Source organism: Dipodomys merriami, unplaced genomic scaffold, assembly GCF_024711535.1.
Source record: "Dipodomys merriami isolate MVZ:Mamm:240054 unplaced genomic scaffold, mDipMer1.0.p SCAF_635, whole genome shotgun sequence".
NCBI classification, from domain to species: domain Eukaryota; kingdom Metazoa; phylum Chordata; class Mammalia; order Rodentia; family Heteromyidae; genus Dipodomys; species Dipodomys merriami.
In genome coordinates, this window is record NW_027206219.1 from 429,059 (window position 1) to 438,405 (window position 9,347).

The following is a 9,347-nucleotide window of genomic DNA, read 5'->3' on the forward strand; positions in this document are numbered from 1 at the left end:
AAGCTAAATTACATTTTAATATGATTGCCTTTGCCCACTATTCAAGCTAGTTTTTATTTCACTCTATAAATCACTCTTAATCCGTCACCTACAACAATTACAGGTCTCAGAAGCACAGCTTGTCTCACATTTAGGGTATCTTCAAGGAGCTGCTGTGCAGTTCTCTCTGCTGTCACTAGCTGACTGAGCATTACAACTCTACCTGCTGTGGACTGCATGCTCAGTCTGACTGCCAGAGTGATAAACAAGAGAGGTGAAATTACACCAAGAAGGGAGTTTGCTCCACCAACAACCTAATTGCCTCCAAGAACCCTTGAGGAGGTCTAAGTCTGAACACTCTTTAGGAAGATAAATTTTAAAAAGTCATGTTTAATTTCACTCTGTCATTTTGAGGTTATGGAGATACTCATATTTTTATAAATTGAATTAAATAGGCATATTATTATCCATCTCCTTTGGCTTATCAATACAGCTTGTCCTACTGTAAAACTTCCCTGTAGGTTTGCCTGTATCCAACCAGGTAACCTGAACCTAGAACTGGGCAGAAGAGACACAAGATGGTAACAGCTGGTAAGTTGTGTTTGGGTTTATCTGTGCTTGTCTAGAGTTTAGTCTGGGCACAACACTCATGTTTGAGGACCTGAAAAGACAAGACGTAGAAACAAGACCAAATTCTGACACAAAGTGCTAGGGGGAAAAACATGTAACATAGTGATCTTTGGTGTAATAAGTGAAAATACTATTAAGAGATAATTAGTGTTTCATCAGGCTCAAGTTGTTTAAAATCAACATTGTCAATACCAAAAAAGAAAACCATGATATTTTCTCACAAGATCTTTTGGGCAACACTAATCTTAGGACTTCCCAAAAGTTCCATTTTTTGATAGAAAAGAGTTGGATGAGCAAGCAAAGTTGGAAAATGAAATACTAAGCATAAAGCTGAAAAAAGTAACACATTCCCATGTCACTAATGTAACACATTAACATGGGATCTGTCTAACTAGTTATCTTTTGGTCTGTCTTTTAAGTTTTCTAATAACATACTCCACAGCATTTCACTACAATATTGTATCTCTCTTTTCCATAAGCTTTGTGATCATCTCTCCCCCAAAGCTATTCAATTTTACAAAGGTCGGTAGTTTCCTGATCTTATCTGTTTTAAGATAACCTTTTAAAACTCTGCTTTATTGAACACAACACTCAGGTTGTTTCTCAAATAGTATTGCTTTGGAAAATAAATTTCTTTACAAATTGTATTTCCAGTTCATGATATTCCAAATTCTTGGATTTTCTTCTTCTTCTTCTTTCTCATCTCTTAATGTCCCAGTCATACAAAGTAAAGTTCTTTGTACATAATATCACTATCAATGGTCTTTACCAATGCCCTTTATTAAAAGAACTAAAGTTTTTAAAGAAGTATTAATCAGATCACACAGACAAGTTGTGGCAGTGTTTACTAACTTACTGGAAATATTCTACACTGGAGAAATGTCTACACTGTAAATAACAAAGGAGAAGAAAGACATATGATTCTCTAAAATTTTACCCAATCGAGAAAACTTCAGATAGTTAGATGTGAAATACATTTTTTTTGTGGGTTGTGGGGCTTGAAGTCTGGGCATTGTCCCTCAGCTCTTCAGCTCAAGGTGAATGCTCTACCACTTGAGCCACAACACCACTTCCGGTTTTCTAGTGGTTTCTATCAGAGATAAGAGTCTCACGGACTTTCCTGCCCAAGCTGGCTTTGAATCATGATTCTCAGATCTGAGCCTCCTGAGTAGCTAGGATTACAGGTGTGAGCCAATGATGCCCGGTTTGAAATACATTTCTTATTTTCAAAAAGAAACTATATTGTTGAAGAAATAAGCAAAAATGTGGAGTCAACAAAAAAGTAATCCTAAAGAATTGTGTATTTCTTAAATTTTTATGAGAACATTTTTATACTGCTCTTGGCAATTTAGAAAGGAAAAAGTTTTCAGATGAAATTTATGAGTTGTTTTATTTATTTAATTGAACACTAACTTTAATACCAGTGAAATCAAGTTTCATTGGTATCTTGATTTCACTGACTGGGTTTTCCTTTTCTTTTTTAATGGCTATCTACTTTTATCATTTATAGTTAATATATTATTCTTATCAGTATATGATTTTTCACAAATTGTGGTTTAAAGTAACACATATTTGTTATGTTACTCTAGTCAGAAGCAACATTGGGACACATTTGGATCACATTTGCATCAGAAATGTGAACCCCCAAAACTGAGCAGTGTGAATTCATTTCAGGAAGCTCTCGGTAAAAATCTCTTTTCCTGTCTTTCCAACTTCTGAAGCAACACTGCATTTCTCGGGCCATTCTTCAATAGTCCTCATGTCCCTTTCATTCTACTTTCTTCCTGCAGTCATAGGTGAGATTGCATTATGAAAAGTCGAGGTAACTTAGGACCATGGTTCAAAGCCAGACTGGGTAGAAAAGTACGTGAGATTGTTATCTCCAATAAACCACTAGAAAACCAGAAGTGCCACTGTGGCTGAAGTGGTAGAGTGCTCGCCTTGAGCTTAAGAGCGCAAGGACAGTGCCCGAGCCCAGAGTTCAAGCCCCATGACCGACAAAAAAAAAAATCTATTTCTTCTTCGTTGTAATTTGTTTCATTTTCTTTTTTTTTTCTTTTTTTATTGTGAAAATACTATACAGAGGGGTTACAATTACATGGGCAAGATAATGAGTACTTTTCTTATCAAGCATTGTAACTTCCTCCTTTGTTCCCCCTTCCCATCCCTTCCCATCATTCCCTACCCCCCCACCCAATCCTCCCTGCTCCACCCCCATCAAAGTTGTAAAGTTCATTTTCGACATAATGACTTGTACTTCTCAGATCAACTTATTTTTAAAATAAAATCCTCTTTACTTTTCCCCCATAAATGTTGTTGTCTCAACAAAATTTTATGGTTCATGCCTAAGTATGATTATTAGTAATGGATGAAATGTTGCTTTGTATTGCCAATAGCATATGCATTTCTCTATCTCCACTCACTTAGAGTGAGGATTTTTCCTCTGAGTTATTTCAGGTTATCTGTTGCTTTCTACATTCAGCTTCAGTCTTCCTATTTTCACTGAAGGTGATACTGGGACTATGTTGGTTGGATAGCTTTCACTTGAAGCAACACAATACCCAGAAATCAACATTGCAGGAGGAAAGCTCTATTTTCTGCCTGGTATCAGAGATTGTACTACACAATCACATGTCCTTAGTGCATCATGGTAAGAAGCAAATGATAGAACAGTGCCATTCTCCTCCTGAGGACTGGCAGCCAAGGGATAGCCTGTCACTTGAGACCCAATATCTCTTCTAGGGACATGTCCAGTGACCTAATTCTTCCCAATGCGCCCTGTTCTTCTAGGTTCTACCTCTTCTCAATAGTACCAAGAGAAGGGGGTCAAGCTTTTCATACATGTGACTTTGGAGTACACCACACATCCAAATTAGAATGGCATAAGCTGGAGATGGAGGTAAGGGTCAAACCATACATCTGCATGGCTGTACAACTGGATAAGCATTGCATACAGTACTTCAACTCATATTCCAGTAATAAAATCTTAGTTGTGAATCATGAAAACTGAGTAGCTAGCTGTACTTGTCTTAAGGATGTAAAACACAAGACTCACATGACCTAAGAAACATGTCCAGTTGCCACTGGTCTGCATATTATGTTAAGTAGTCAAAATTTGATCAAGAATCTTTCCAGGTACATCCAGCATATGACTCGGTCATGAGAGAGTTCCAGGGGCAGGTGATCTTGATTCACCCTTTTCATCTACTTCTCTTCTTTAAAAGATCATCTGTGGGCTGTGGGCACTGGCACCTAAGATGACTACATTGACAGATGCAGAGTTTCCTGTTTGTTTCTCTCCTTATCAGTGTTCTCAGATCTGAAACTCCGGCCCCAGCTCCATCTGTCCACTCAAACTCTACCTTTCTCAGGCTTTTTCAACACATTTTTCCATTTCCCAAGAAAATCCCCTACACACATCCTGTAACTGGATGAAATATACATATGTTTTTCTGTTTCTCAAAGAACACAGTGAACCAACAGCAGTCCAGAGTTCTAATATTGTGACCCTGAAAGGGAGCTGCTAATGAAGAGCCATTAGCTATTTCTTCTAGAAGCCATGAGGCTTCAGTGCATAAATGTTCAACATCTCTAGACATAAAAGAAATGCAAATCAAAACAACATTGAGATATCACCTCACTCCAGTTAGAACGGCAAAAATCAAGAACTCTAACAACAACAGATGCTGGAGGGGATGTGGACAGGAAGGAACCTTACTTCATTGTTGGTGGGAATGTAAACTTGTTCAACCACTTTGGAAAGCAGTATGGAGGTTCCTCAAAAGACTTCACATAGAACTCCCCTAGAACCCAGCAATCCCACTTTTGGGCATTTACCCAAATGTTTACAAACAAGACCACACTAAAGCTACCAGCACAACTATGTTTGTTGCAGTATTATTTACCATAGCTAAGATATGGAACCAACCCAGATGCCCCTCAGTAGATGAATGGATCAAGAAAATGTGGTATATATACACAATGGAATTCTATGCTTCCATCAGAAAGAATGACATTGCCCCATTTGTTAGGAAATGGAAAAACTTGGAAAAAATTATATTAAGTGAAGTAAGCCAGGCCCAAAGAAACATAGGTCCCATGGTTTCCCTTATTTGCAATATCTAGTATATGTCTGAGTCAAGCAGAAAAGGTCAGATAAAATGATGTCAGGAAAATGAACCCTTAGATATGTATTTTAAGGTTTTTTCTTTCATGCATGTGTTTCTAATGCATTTATAAGATTATCTCTTTGTTGCTTTGTATGTCCCTCCCCCACCTTATAACCCCCGCTTTCACTATATGATGTTAGCATAACTTGTGGAGGAGATAGGGAAAAACCAGTTGTTTAAGGATACAGGTGGACCTGTTGCAACAATGAGAAGTACAAGTTGTCATGTCCAAAAGGAGCTTTACAATGTCGGTGCGGGGGGGGGGGGGGGGGGAAGGGGGGTAAGGAGAAGGATTGGGATGGGGGGGAGGGGGAGGCTGGGAAGGGATGTGAAGGGTAAACAAAGGAGGAGGCTGCAATGCTTGGTAAGAAATGTACACATTATCCTGCCCATGTAATTGTAACCCCTCTGCACAGTATGTTCACAAATAAAATTAAATTAAATTTTAAAAAGATCACTGAAAGAATTTTTGGATTGCATCTTCTCAATTTGTCTAGAACTATCACCTTCAAAATGCACTCAATTATGGGGCCATTTCTCTGGCACAGAGGTAACACTAATGAAATTAATATATGAGATTTAATGAATTTCTAGTTTTAAAACACTCCCACAAACTCTAAGCAGATTGTCTAAAAGAATATTTCAGTGAGCTGATAAAGAAACAGCTCAGTTTCAAGCACAGAAAAATATCTGGCAGAGTAGTAATTTATCCTTTGGATGTAAGCTAAGTATGTCTAACATATTGTAATAGATCCTCCACAGATAGCATTCTTGGACCCTGTAATGAATCTCAGTAGTAAACATTTCCAAAGCTTAGACTTCCTGCTCTAGTATATCTCTTATGAAGGACAGTATTAATACACAACAAAACCCCAAAATATTACTTTAAAAGTAGTAACTAAATGTTTAATTAAATCTGTTTTATATGTAAGATTAAATTGCCAGCTATTTTTAAATAAATAAAAATAAAACGTATTGACTTTTGTTTTTTATTTAGTTAAAATGTATTCATCACTGCTTCCACCTTAAATGAGTGTGGAACCTATTTTATTATCAGTTCAAGTACAAGACATAAGCTTTCATGATGATTTCCCTAAGAAATAAAATTCTAATTTATTTTATTATTTTAAATAGCTCATGAAACATTTCTTATCTGCAAGTACAGCTTTGCAGAGTGGAGGAGAAAAATAACCAGATTTTGGAAGCTTAGAAGAATAGGGTGTGGCTGAGCCTTGCTTAGAAAATCTACTGTATATAACAGATGCACCAATGAAGTCCAAGTAATTGTAAATGAGCGAAAACTTGTAAAACCAAAAATTTTAAGGATTGCTATCTTTATAAGCCTGACATACAACTTGTTTTATGCATCACATAATTGTGGTTTCCACTGAAATATGAACAATCAAATCAGTAGTTCATGTATTTTATGCTGTATGTGGGCTCACAAATGGATGGCTTACATGATTTTATAACTATATCATAAACTTCAGTGCATTTATTTCAGGATAGAAATAATTTCACTGAGCTTATCTATACAATTGAAGCAATCCCAGGTCAACATAATTTTTTTTTTTTTGGGTCCGGTCGTGGACCTGAACTCTGGGCCCAGGCGCTGTCCCTCAGCTCTTCAGCTCAAGGCTAGTGCTCTACCACTTGAGCCACAGTGCCACTTCCGGCTTTTTTCTTTTTGCTTATGTGGTGCTGAGGAATCGAACCCAGGGCCTCATGCATGCAAGGCAAGCACACTACCACTGAGCCACCTTCCCAGCCCTCAACATAAAATTTGAAGGGACAAAGTATATATAATTTGTTTTCACACAGAGTTTGATGATATATTTCATCCCATGTATACATTTGTTTGCTATAACAGTCAAGGCTTGCAAACATATATGATGATCATTTATATTATCTCTACTTTGTGTCCTACTTTTCATGCTAATATCGCTCTGTTTGGGATATTTTATATTTTATCCTGCTTTTATTTTCCTCATAACTTTTCTAGAATCACATAAGTCCATTTTAGATGTGTTCTAAATCATCCTTTTAAAGTGTACTTTCTTTTAGCATAAACACTTATTACTTACAAATAATTAAATGAATGTCTGACCTCACCTCAAGAGCTTTAGTTAAACTGTAGATATAATGAAGTATCAGTAATACAGAAGGGTATTAAACATGCTAACAAAATCTGCACAATGAAGAAATACAAGACAAGATTTCATCATAATGAATAAGATAAAGGGTAGACATCAAAATAGATGTATAGTTTATACTAAAAAAAGTCTTAAACATGAAAGAATTAATTAAATGTGAAGTTAAAACAAATAGGATGATAGGCTTATTATAAGTGAGATACCATAGTTGAATTATAACTAATTCTATTTTCTATGTATTTTATTAATGCCTCATATTTACTATTGCAATGTTAAGCATTTGATGCCAGAAATAATATTATTTTTTGAAAATAATCATTCTTTTTACTGTAAATTTTTAGAATTTGTTAGTTTCATAGTAGTTTCATAAATTGCCATGGAATTATGTACATGGACTTTGATAAGTAGGCATATTCTTGCATTAAGTGTCGTTAAGATTTATGAGTACCCATTTCAAAAGATTCATTGATAAAATTAAAATGAATATTCACATTTAATTTTCATCATTATTCATACATATTGAATGATTACAGATTGACTGTTTTCTGGAAACTTTGAAATTGAGTTATTTAATAAAACAACACAATTTTAAGGAAGAAATTAATGAAGTCTTGTGTTGAGAAAGCTTATTTATTTATTTATTTATTTTTATCTAAAAGTTTGTATAGAGCACTAAAGTATTAACGTTGTATAGGCCAGCCCATGCATGCTTCCATTTGATACCTGTTTTTTTTTTAATAACATTCCTTCCTTAGGTTGACCTTTTGTTCCCTAATTTATTACGCACATAAGATACATATGTCAAATAATTTTTTTATAATTGAATTCACATATGTGACATTAATCTGTATAGAGCCGCTCTTTCCTTCTGTCTTTGAGTATTTATCAGTGCATATAGTCAGGCTGTAATTTGGTGCTAACGTCTTTGCTCATTTTCTAATCAATGCTGAAAAAAAAAATGCTAAACCCTTACTTCAGACTTGATTCCGGATGTCATGAGGATCAATGAGATCTGAGAACTGAGTGCACATGGAGAGCGGGCCGGCATCAGTGTCTGCTTGGCAGAAATACCTCATTATTTCAAAACCAAAGATTATAAAGGTTATTTCTCAAGGTATGGAAAAAGAGAAAAAAAATCGTACTCAATCATGCTGTCCAAAACGTGTGTAGCTGTAAAGAGACTTGTTATTAGACAATATATTTTCCTTCAATATCTAAAAAACCCCTGAGGACTGAAATTACATAATTAAATTTTTGTCTTTGAAATTGAAGTCAAATTATTTGAGCATTTGAAATAAGACACATAACTATTTTATAAGATATATATTTCTTGAACAAATAGTGTAATTATTTAAAAATAAATTATGTGCTACAATTGTGAACACAACATATTACAAATAATTATAGCAGAAAGGAGACTTGATGCCACATTTTGTATTATTTTAATTTCGAGTATTAGAAATGGTTATTTTCTGTAGCATATCTCTACCACAGTTACTGTCATAATTACACATATTTTAAAATTTGCTTTCTAACTTTTTGTACATAATAAAAATAAAAGATAAAGATTTTTCCAATGTAATGTGTGTACATGTGTAAAGACAAAGAAAATATAAACCTATCAGTAGTCCCTTAATCAAATATGAATTTCAAATAAGGATTTATATGTAATAATTCAAATAGATTTATTTTTTTCTATTTTAAAGACTTTCATAGCTTCAAATAGTTAAAAGAAAAATTTGCAAGAGATAACTTTGATAAATTTGTGTAGTGAAAATCAATAATTATGAAGGAAGGGAGGGAACTTAATATTCCTTTTAATCATATTTCTGGGAAAATAGATTTCTTAGATATTGTACTAAAAAAAGAAAAAAACTTCACTATCATCTGCATTAATTGAGATGCTGTTTAAAAATTATATTATATAACATGAAAAATTGATAAAAGTTTGAAATCAAAAGCAATTTATCATTTTATACATTTCAAATATATATGAAATATAATTCTTGACATTACAGAAAATTGTTCCAAAATAGTTGATGAAAGAATTTATGGGGTAAATACTGTGTTTCTGAAACATTTGTATTTTAACTTTCATACCTAAACTACAAAGTGTAAAAGTTGTATTAGATTCCTGCTTCACAAATGGTTATATTACAATTCTTCAATTGCTGTATTTTTTCTGGTATTACTTTCCAGAAATACAAAATATATTTATATCCTTTGAAATAAAGTTGTGCAAAGGAAGTTCTTATACTTGTTGTACATTATTTAAAAATCAAACTATATAACTTGATGGTAGAGATGAGAATAATGAATGAGAACTATGGAAGGATTGATCATGATCAAGATATATTGTACTCTGAATATGACTGATTGTAACCTCTTTGTACAACTACTTAAAAATAAAATTAAA